The following is a 10,709-nucleotide window of genomic DNA, read 5'->3' as shown; positions in this document are numbered from 1 at the left end:
TTATCTTTGCTATACAGGTCTTCTGTATAATCTCACCACATTTTTACCTGAAATTTACCTCCGATGTTTCTAATTTTCTGAAAGAGGTCTCTTGTACTTCCGATTCTATTGTCTTCTTTCACTTCCATGCATTGCTTGCTTAAAAACAGTTCCTTATCTCTTCTGGCTAACCTCTAGAAATTGTGCATTTAATTGGGCATATCTCCCCCTATCACTGTTTCCTTTTGCTTTCCTTCTTTCTTGGGCTACTTCCAGTGATATCTCTACTCTTAACTATTTTATTGAGATTTATTTATTTAATGTATATACTGCTCTTCTCTCCCAGGGGGACCCAGAAAATGGCCATTGCTCTCTAGAGATGTGAGCTAAAATTTTTACCTTTGCTTCCTTTGTGCTATTGTTTCGTGTCAACATTTCGTTGACACAAAACAATAGATGACATTTTCATATGAAACGATAGGCAACACCATAATGAAAGCAGTACAGTCATGGTGCTGGCTTTTGGTTTCAGCCACATGGCCTCCATGTCTGCAATCACTTCCTCATGAGGAGGAGGTGGGGAGGAAGTGATCCTTGGCTAATAGGAGGCCAAGGAATCACTGAAGTGGCCTAAGCAGAAAGAAAAAGGAGTGTATATAAGGGGAGGACTCCACCTAAAAGAGCCATTGCTACTGCTGCTGCTGGGGCTGGTTGGGTTGCTTGCTGGCTGCTCCTGCTGCTGTGTCTCCACTTGGCCTTGACTTGGCTTGCCTTTTTTCTGCCTTGCCTTTCTGGTGAGGGCACTTCTGGGACTGGGAGATTTGGGGTTTGAGGATTTTGACTGGCTGCTGCTTGCTTCATTAAAAAAAATCCTTTCCTTTTTGGGTTTCCTTTCATAGAATCGTAGAATCGTAGAGTTGGAAGAGATCTCATGGGTCATCCAGTCCAACCCCTGCCAAAAAGCAGGAAAATCCCATTCAAAGAACCCCTGAGAGATGGTCATCCAGCCTCTGCTTAAAGGCCTCCAAAGAAGGAGCCTCCACCACACTCCGGGGCAGTGAGTTCCACTGCTGAACAGCTTGGACAGTAAGGAAGTTCTTCCTAAAGTTCAGGTGGAATCTCCTTTCCTGTAGTTTGAAGCAATTGTTCCGCGTCCTAGTCTCCAGAGCAGCAGAAAACAAGCATGCTCCCTCCTCCCTATGACTTCCCCTCACCAGAGGAGGTCCAACCATAAGGCGAAATAGGCATTTGCCTGTGGCGCCATCGTCCCGGGGGCACCATCGTCCTGGGAGAAGGGCACCACTCTCCACCTCCTTCTCTTTCGGGCCTTCCAGCGGCCGCGCTGGGCCTTCCGGCCAGCGCAGACCCACCTTCGCACCACGCAAGCCCACCTTTGGGGCCTTCAGAGATTGTGAGGTCTGTAGGAACTTGGAAGCTAGGTATGTGGGGTTTATATATCTGTAGAAGGTCCAGGGTGGGAGAAAGAACTTTTCTTTGAAGCAGGTGTGAATGTTGTAATTAATCACCTTGATTAGCATTTAATGGCCCTGTGGCTTCAAGGCCTGGCTTCTTCTTGCCTGGGAGAATCTTTTTTTGGGAGGAGTTAGCTGTCCCTGATTGTTTACTGTCTGGATTTCTTCTGTTTTCAGAGTGTTGTTCTTTATTTATTGTCCTGATTTTAGAGGGTTTTTTTTAATACTGAGGGCTATCTGGGTTATCTAAGTCCACACTGCCCTATATCCCTGTTCAATGTTTAGTGCTAAATTTGCAAATATAGTAATTCCTACATAACATTACCATGTATTGAACTGCTTTTTCTATTGATTTGTTGTAAAACATGATGTTTTGGTGCTTAATTTTTAAAATCATAATGTAATTTGATGTTTTATAGGCTTTTTCCTTTATACTTCCTTATTATCCAACATTTTCGCTTATCCAACGCTTTTATTTTTCAGTGATTGGTTTGGGGGGGGCGCCAAAATTCTGTTCGCCTACACTTGAAAAATACCTAGGGCCGGCTCTGCCCCTCACATATTTATACATGGCCCTTATCATGTCTCCTCTCAGCCTTCTCTTCTGCAGGCTAAACATGTCCAGCTCTTTAAGCCGCTTCTCATAGGGCTTGTTCTCCAGACCCTTGATCATTTTAGTCACCCTTCTCTGGACACATTCCAGCTTGTCAACATCTCTCTTCAATTCGGGTGCCCAGAAATTGACACAATATTCCAGGTGTGGTCTGACCAAGGCAGAATAGAGGGGTAGCATGACTTCCCTGGATCTAGACACTGCACTCCTATTTATGCAGGCCAAAATCCCACTGAGTTTTTTTGCTGCCACATCACATTGTTGGCTCATGTTAACTTGTTGTCGACTAGGACTCCAAGATCTTTTTCACACATACTGCTGTTGAGCCAGGCATCCCCCATTATGTATCTGTGCATTTCATTTTTTTCTGCCTTAGTGGAGTATCTTGCATTTGTCCCTGTCTAACTTCATTTTGTTAGTTTCGGCCCAAATCTCTAGTCTGTCAAGATCGTTTTGAATTCTGCTCCTGTCTTCTGGAGTATTAGCTATCCCTCCCAATTTGGTGTTGTCTGCAAACTTGATGATCATGCCTTCTAACCCTTCATCTAAGTCAGTAATAAAGATGTTGAACAGAACCAGGCCAAGGATGGAACCCTGCTTATGGCACTCCACTCATCACTTCTTTCAGGATGAGGAGGAAGCATTGGCGAGCACCCTTTGGATTTGTTTCCCTTCTCCATTTATCTTACTGTTTATTTCACTGTTTATCACCATGTGTGGCAATTTTCACTCTTCTTGCCCTAAATCTGGAGCCCCCGATGGCGCAACATGTTAAAGTGCTGAGCTGTTGGACTTGCAGCCTGAAAGGTCGCAGGTTCGAATCCGGGGAGTGTAATGAGCGCCCAGTGTTAGCTCCAGCTTCTGCCAACCTAGCAGTTCGAAAGTTCGAAAACATGCAAATGTGAGTAGATCAATAGGTACAGCTCTGACGGGAAGGTAACGGCACTCCATGCCATCATGTCAGTGGCCACATGACCTTGGAGGTGTCTACGGACAACGCCGTCTCTTTGGCTTAGAAATGGAGATGAGCACCAACCCCCAGTCGGATACGACTGGACTTAACGTCAGGGGAAACCTTTACCTTTACCTTTACCCCTAAATCTGGAGCCCCCAGTGGCACGATGTGTTAAAGTGCTGAGCTGCTGAATTTTCAGACTGAAAGGTCGCAGGTTTGATTCTGGGGAGCGGAATGAGCGCCCAGTGTTAGCTCCAGTTTTGCCAATCTAACAGTTTGAAAATATGCACATTTGAGATCAATAGGTACTGCTCTGGCGGGAAGGTAACGGCGCTCCATGCCGTCATGCTGGCCACATGACCTTGGAGGTGTCTACGGATAGCGCTGGCTCTTCGGCTTAGAAATGGAGATGAGCACCAACCCTCAGAGTCGGACACGACTGGACTTAACGTCAGGGGAAAACCTTTAGCCCTAAATCTGAATGGGGGAGGGGGGAGCCTCTGAAGCCCTCCCATTGCCGCCAATGGCATGAACATTTTCGTTGTTTTTCATTAGCGAGATGAAAATTTTATTCGTGTATGCGCCCCATTTTTGTCGGCGGAAGCGAATACGAAAATGAGACAAAACGAAGGAAACTACACAAAACGAGCAGCAGTTCCATACAAAAGCACAACACTAAACAACACTATCTCCTCCCAAGAAGGGCCCTAACGCAGTTCAAAGGGCATGGTGTGGTCAGTGTAATGCTCATCCCGCTTGAAACGCGCACTGAGGCGAGGCCCCTGAGGAGGGGGAGGCGGAGGGGGAGGGGGTTCCTCTTTGCTTCTGCGAAGGCAGCCGCCTCTTTCGTCAGGATTGGAAGCGCCTCGCCGGACAAAGCCAACAGAAGGGTCCTTGTTAGCCGGCTGCTCCCTGGAGAGGGAGAGAGTGCGCGCGCGCGCGAGGGAGGGAGGAGAGCGCGCGCGAGAGAGAGAGGGGAGGGAGGGAGGGAGAGAGGGAGGGGGAGGAGATCCTCTTTCTTTCTTTCCCTCCCTTTGCCAAGTCTGCATCCTCCTTTGCTTGCATCAGTCGCTGCTTTGGGAAAGAGGCGAGGATGCAGCCCACTTTCCCTCAGACTTGGCCGGCAACTTGAAGCAGCGCTTTCCCCCTCCCTCCTCCTCTTTTTCAGGAATCCGCACGCGCTCTTTTTTTTAAATATATATGTTATTGGGGAGGGGGGGCAGCCAGCGGGAGGCGGGGACGGCGCAACTCTTTTCCCTGAAGGAGGCAGGCGGGAAGCGAAAGGGAAGACCTTGGAAGAGACGCTCGGCCGGAGGAGACGAAGAGCAGCCAGGGAAGGAGTTGGCGGCGAAGGGTAAGGCGGGGAGCCGGGCCTCCCTTTCCGCGCTCTTTTGTTTCTCCGGAGGCCTCCCTTTGCGCCTTCTTCCCCTCAGACTGAGACAAGGATGGAGAGGCAGTGCCCGGCTGGGACGCCGCTCCCTTTCTGTCTTCTCCCAAGTTTGGTTTGGGAGAGAAAGTCGAGGCAAGGTTTTCTTTTGGAAGCGTTTCTCCTTTCCGTTGCCATCAAAGGTGTCTTCATGCGCTCTAATCTGTTAAGATCGTTTTGGATTCTGCTCCTGTCTCCTGGAGTATTAGCTGTCGCTCCGAAATTGGTATCATCTGCAAACTTGATGATCATGCCTTCTAACCTTTCGTCTAAGTCATTAATAAAGATGTTGAACAGAACCGGGCCCAGGACTTGGGTTTCCAACAGGAGAAGGGAGCCAGTGCTTCAGTTAAAGTGGATTGATTGGGCTCCTCTTTGGCACAGCATCTCTGATGTGCATGGAGGCAGGTGGAGCATCCCTTCTCCAACATTAGAGGCCGAAACTGGAGCTACACTGCTCTATATCCCAGGATCTGATCCCAGATTGTAATACAGTAGAGTCTCACTTATCCAAGCTAAACAGGCCAGCAGAAGCTTGGATAAGCGAATATCTTGGATAATAAGGAGGAATTAAGGAAAAGCCCATTAAACATCAAATTAGGTTATGATTTTACAAATTAAGCACCAAAACATCATGATATACAACAAATTTGACAGAAAAAGTAGTTCAATACGCAGTAGTGTTATGTTGTAATTACTGTATTTGCGAATTTAGCACCAAAATATCATGATATATTGAAAACATTGACTACAAAAATGGCTTGGATAAGCCAGAAGCTTGGGTAAGTGAGACTCTACTGTAATCATAATCATTGTATGTTAGGGTAAAGGCAAAGGTGCTCCCCTGACATTAAGTCTAGTCGTGTCCAATTCTGGGGGTTGGCGCTCATCTCCATTTCTAAGCCAAAGAGCCGATGTTGTCCGTAGACACTTCCAAGGTCATGTGGCTGCCGGCCGGTATGACAGCATGGAGTGCAATTACGTTCCCGCCGGTGCGGTACCTATTGATCAACTCACGTTTGCATGTTTTTGAACTGCTCGGTTATCAAAAGCTGGGGCTAACAGCGGGACCTCATCCCACTCCCCAGATTCAAACCACCAACCTTTCAGTCAGCACGTTCAGCAGCCCAGCAGTTTAACCCACTGCGCCATTGGGTGCTCCTTTGTATGTTATCTTGGTTTTAATGTTCACACAGTTTTCATTATGTTTGTTTTTTCAAATATTTATGTTTTAATGGGTTGTTTTAACTTTGTTTTAATGGCGCTCCATGCAGTCTTATTTGCAGACAACGCTGGCTCTTCGGCTTAGAAATGGAGATGAGCCCCAACCCCTAGACTCAGACACGACTAGACTTAATGTCAGGGGAAAACATTCAGCTTTACCTTAACTTTGTATTTGTATAGGTTGCTATGAGTTTTCCGGGCTCTATGGCCATGTTCCAGAAGCATTCTCTCCTGATGTTTTGCCTACATATATGGTAGGCATCCTCAGAGGTTGAGGGGTCCTCAACCCCCTCCACCTCTGAGGATGCTTACCATAGATGTGGACAAAACGTCAGGAGATAATGCTTCTGGAACATGGCCATTCAGCCCGGAAAACTCAGAACAACCCAGTGATTCCAGCCATGAAATCCTTCGACAAAACCAATGGGATTTTGGGCTGCATCAAAAGGAGTCTAGTGTCTCTAGATCAAGGGAAGTCATGGTGCCTTTCCATTTGGCTTTGATTAGACCTCACTTGGAATATTGTGTCCATTCTGGGCACCACAGTTCAAAAGAGATATTGACAAGCTGGAAGGCATCCAGAGGAGGGTGACTAAAATGATCAAAGGTCTAGAGACCATGAATCCCTATGAGGAACATCTTAAAGAGCTAGGTATGTTTAGCCTGCAGAAGAGAAGGTTGAGAGGAGACATGATAGCCATATATGTTTAAATATGTGAAAGGATGCCATAAGGAAGAGAGAGTAGGCTTGTGTTCTGCTGCCCTGGAAACTAGGACTCTGAGTAATGGGTTCAAATTACAGGAAAGGAGATTCCACCTGAACGTTAGGAAGAACTTCCTGACCATACGAACTGTTCAGCAGTGGGACTCGCTGCCCTGGACTGTGGTGGAAGCTCCATCCTTGAAAGCTTTTAAACAGAGGCTGGATGGCCATCTGTCAAGGATACTTTGATTGTGCTTTTCTTGTATGACCGGGGGTTGGACTCGTTTGCCCATGTGGTCTCTTCCAACTCTATTCTATGATTCTGTTATTCTAGATTACCTTCGGACTATGTGCATAAGAGGTATAAGAGACATAAAAGAGCTTCATGTTTAGACTTTGGTCCTTTCCACTCAAGACAGGGATTCCCATATCCAAGAAAATAAATCTGAAATCCCACTTCTAGTCCCAAGCATTTGGAATTGAGATAATCAACCTATGCAAATTAGTCATCTTGATACAATTAATTTTGGTGGGTTTATGTTTTCAAACAGAATTAAGTGTGTGTATAAATTCTCTTTCCCTGGAGCTGATGGGGATTAGTGTTACATTAGATGCAGCCTATTGTGTCTCCGAAGCAGATGCAGGTTGAGCATCCCTTCTCCATCTTGCCAATATATTCTGAAATTGTCTAAAAACGTGGTTGAGATAGTGTTCCTTTGTTTTTTCTGATGGTTCAGTGTGCACAAACTTTGTTTAATGCACAACGTTATTCGAAACATTGCATATAAAATTATCTTCAGGGTATGCACACAAGGTGTATAAGAAACATAAAGGAACTTCATGTTTAGACTTTGGTCCCATCTCCACAATTATGTATGTATGTATGTGCCAATACAATTCCAAAATCCAAAGAAATAAATCTGAAATCCCAAACACTTCTGGTCCCAATCATTTTAGATATGGGATAGTCAACCTATAGTCATTGTGATGCAACAAGAAGTAAAGAATTAATTCAGGTGAGTTTATGTTTTCAAACAGAGGAATTAAGTGTGCATATATATATTTCCTTTCGCTGAAACAAATGGGGATTGGTCTTACATTAGATACAGCCTATTGTATCTCTAAAGAAGATGCAGATAGAGCATCCCTTATCTAACATGCCTTAATATTACAAAATTGTCCACATGGGTGGATGCGATGATGATACCCTCACTTTCTGATGATTCAGGGTGCAAATATATTTGTTCCAAAAGCCAAAGAAAAAATAAAGTTGATACAAATAAACACATTTGGTCCTAAGTATTGGGGTAGTCAACCTGTACAAAATAGTCAGCTTGAAACAACCTGAAGTGAGGAATTACTTCAAGTGGGTTTATGTTTGTTTAACCCCAATTTCAAGATGCAGAATATGAGCTGTTCAGCTACAGGGGGCTCTTCCTGTCTAGAAAACTTTGGTGTGAGGTGAAAGTTTTCAAATCAGGAAGAGCTATGGGGAATATTAAAGCTGGAATGCAGCATTTAAAAAACTGTTTTATCTCAACAAAAGTGTGTGTTTTGAAAAGACAAAAGGGACAGTCTACCAGCAGGTTCTCTTGCAGCAACAAGATAGAAATTAATGCCCCTTTCCAATCCTGCTTCATTTCATTGTGACTTGTAGATAAATGTGGCTTGTCCACAAGACCTCTGCAGTTGTTATCTAAACAAACTTCCATGTAGAAACAAAAGGGAATTCTTCAAGTATGATTAATGCACACACACCTATAACATCTTGCATATTCCTTGTAAAAGAGAAATTACTTCAGGTTGGTGCAGCTTCTTTTTGCATGGAAGGAAGAAATTCATCACATGTGATGCAATCCTTGCTTGTGCTGTAATTTTTACCGCGTTCGCTATCTTGGTGTTCGCTTAGTGTATGAGACAGGTCATGGCAATGTAAATTGCATGCACACGGAGAATTGATACTGGTCAGGTCCATTTAAAATGTTCAGAAAAGGCACAATCTTCCCATGACATTGTCATTGCACAGTGGTGGAAATCTGCTTCCTTGAATTTAAAAATTCCTAAACTTTTGCAGTTAGAGTCTTACAGACAAAACTAACACTCTTCTCCTTAGTATAGCAAACAAAATGATTCATGGAATATAAGTTTGACATAAATCTTCCCATCACCTCTGCCCCCATGCATTCTAAAATATCCAGGGCCGGTTGTTACTAGGCGGCCGCTGACGCGGCCGCCTCGGGCGCAGGGCCCGGGGGGCGCCGTCAGGCTTCCCCCCTCCCAGCGGGGACCATGAGCTCACTCGCCGGCGAACAGGAAGGCCTGTTCGGTGACGAGCGAGCTCATGGCCGGCTGGGATGGCCCTGGATGGCCGGCCTGTGCGCCCTGGCCCCGCCTCTCACGTTGTGTGAGAGGCGGGGTCGGGGTGAGCTGCGTGGGAGGCGGGGCCAGGGTTGGCCCCGCCTCCCGCGCAGCTCAGCCTTGCCCGTCTGGCCTTTTCCAGGCGGGCAGACTGCACCGAAGGTCCCTGCAGGCCGCGATCGCGGCCTGCAGGGACCTCCGGTGCAGTCTACCTGCCTGGAAAAGCCCAGGCCGCGCGGGGCGGGAGGCAAGGCCCCGTCTGGGCGGAGCCCTGCCTCCCGGCCTGTGCGCCCTGGCCCCGCCTCTCACGTTGCGTGAGAGGCGGGGTCGGGGTGAGCTGCGTGGGAGGCGGGGCCAGGGTTGGCCCTGCCTCCCACGCAGCTCAGCCTCGCCCGTCTGGCCTTTTCCAGGCGGGCCGACTGCACCGAAGGTCCCTGCAGGCCGCGATCGCGGCCTGCAGGGACCTCCGGTGCAGTCGGCCTGCCTGGAAAAGCCCAGGCCGCGCGGGGCGGGAGGCAAGGCCCCGTCTGGGCGGAGCCCTGCCTCCCGGCCTGTGCGCCCCGGCCCCGCCTCTCACGTTGCGTGAGAGGCGGGGTCGGGGTGAGCTGCGTGGGAGGCGGGGCCAGGGTTGGCCCTGCCTCCCACGCAGCTCAGCCTCGCCCGTCTGGCCTTTTCCAGGCGGGCCAACTGCACCGAAGGTCCCTGCAGGCCGCGATCGCGGCCTGCAGGGACCTCCAGTGCAGTCTGCCTGCCTGGAAAAGCCCAGGCCGCGCGGGGCGGGAGGCAAGGCCCCGTCTGGGCGGAGCCCTGCCTCCCGGCCTGTGCGCCCCGGCCCCGCCTCTCACGCTGGGTGAGAGGCAGGGTCGGGGTGAGCTGCGCGGGAGGCGGGGCCAGCCCTGGCCCCGCCTCCCGCGCTGCTCGCCGTGACCCCGCCTCCCACGCTACGTGAGAGGCGGGGCCAGGGAGCAGGAGGCGGGGGCCGCCGGCGCCGCGGTAGGCGTGGCCATGTGCCTCCCGCGGCACATGGCCACGCCTCCCGCGGCGCCGGTGGGGGGGCGCAATTTCCCCCCTCGCTTTACATATAAATTTATCTCCGGCCGGCCCTGAAAATATCACAGTTTCAGGAGAATTTTGAACTTTTTTAGTTTCTGGACAAATCGTTTTATTATATTTGAAGTTTACCAAGATGGCACAGCAGCTGTGTGGACTCGCCTCTGTAAGGACTGTGAGGGGGTCAGTATTAGGTCTGCAAAAGTACTGTGCAAGTTGTGTGATCCTGATGCACCCATATGAACTTAGATGCAGGTGTATGTGCAGATGTACCCTTGTTTGCTAGTTATGGAAACAAGTCACACTCTCAGACCCAGAGAAAGACAAAGGCAAACCTCTCCTGAACAAATATTGTCAAGGAAATCCTGGGCAAGGTTTGCCTTTGGGTTGCCATAAGTCAGAAACTACTTGAAGTCACACAACAAAAATAAAGGATATCTATAGCATAAAAAATGATACCAGTGGCAGAAAAATATTTCCAAAGCAAAGGTTTGTGTCTCTCCTATATTAATCTTGAGGTTTTTTCCAGGCCTGTGTATATTCTTCATCTCAGTTAACAGAAAGATATCAGAAAGAAGAAATCCCCAGAGGAGGGGAAAACGGATAATCAAATTCAACCCAAAATTTCTGGTTGAATTTTCCCTGTGCATATCAAAATCTTGCACTGATAAGTTTTAGTCTTATATTGCAATCCTTTGATACCATTAAATACAGCTCACACACTTCCAGGGGTATCTTTGAAGGGCCCAGTTTAAAACTTTGTTTTGCTTTTCTAAGACCAAATTTTTACAAAGCTACAATTTTACACAAAGTGCAATGTATAGATTCTTTTGCAGAATACACAGAGTTTGATCCAAAGCTGGATTAGACCTGCTGAAATCAATGAGGTTGAGGTTTCATTGATTGCAGTTGGTCTGTTCTGGGAATGC

At 47.8% G+C, this 10,709-nt stretch overlaps 2 protein-coding genes across 3 annotated transcripts in view; both read left to right on the top strand.

Annotated features, from left to right (window-relative positions):
- The first annotated feature begins 4,234 nt into the window (after positions 1–4,234).
- Positions 4,235–10,709, top strand: part of chst3 (carbohydrate sulfotransferase 3) — a 63,237-nt gene continuing 56,762 nt past the window's right edge. Inside the window, exon 1 of one of the 2 annotated variants that reach the window (XM_003218472.3) lies at positions 4,235–4,373. The gene's annotated coding sequence lies outside the window, so the exon portion shown is untranslated. The remainder of the gene's footprint in view (positions 4,374–10,709) is intronic. The other variant, XM_008106635.2, reaches the window with a different exon arrangement.
- Positions 4,257–10,709, top strand: part of aifm2 (apoptosis inducing factor mitochondria associated 2) — a 105,185-nt gene continuing 98,732 nt past the window's right edge. The window contains exon 1 of the mRNA XM_062976254.1: positions 4,257–4,373. The gene's annotated coding sequence lies outside the window, so the exon portion shown is untranslated. The remainder of the gene's footprint in view (positions 4,374–10,709) is intronic.

This window comes from Anolis carolinensis, chromosome 3 (genome assembly GCF_035594765.1).
Source record: "Anolis carolinensis isolate JA03-04 chromosome 3, rAnoCar3.1.pri, whole genome shotgun sequence".
NCBI classification, from domain to species: Eukaryota; Metazoa; Chordata; class Lepidosauria; order Squamata; family Dactyloidae; genus Anolis; species Anolis carolinensis.
Note: the sequence above shows the minus strand (reverse complement) of the source record. Positions and strands in the feature narration are given on the sequence as shown.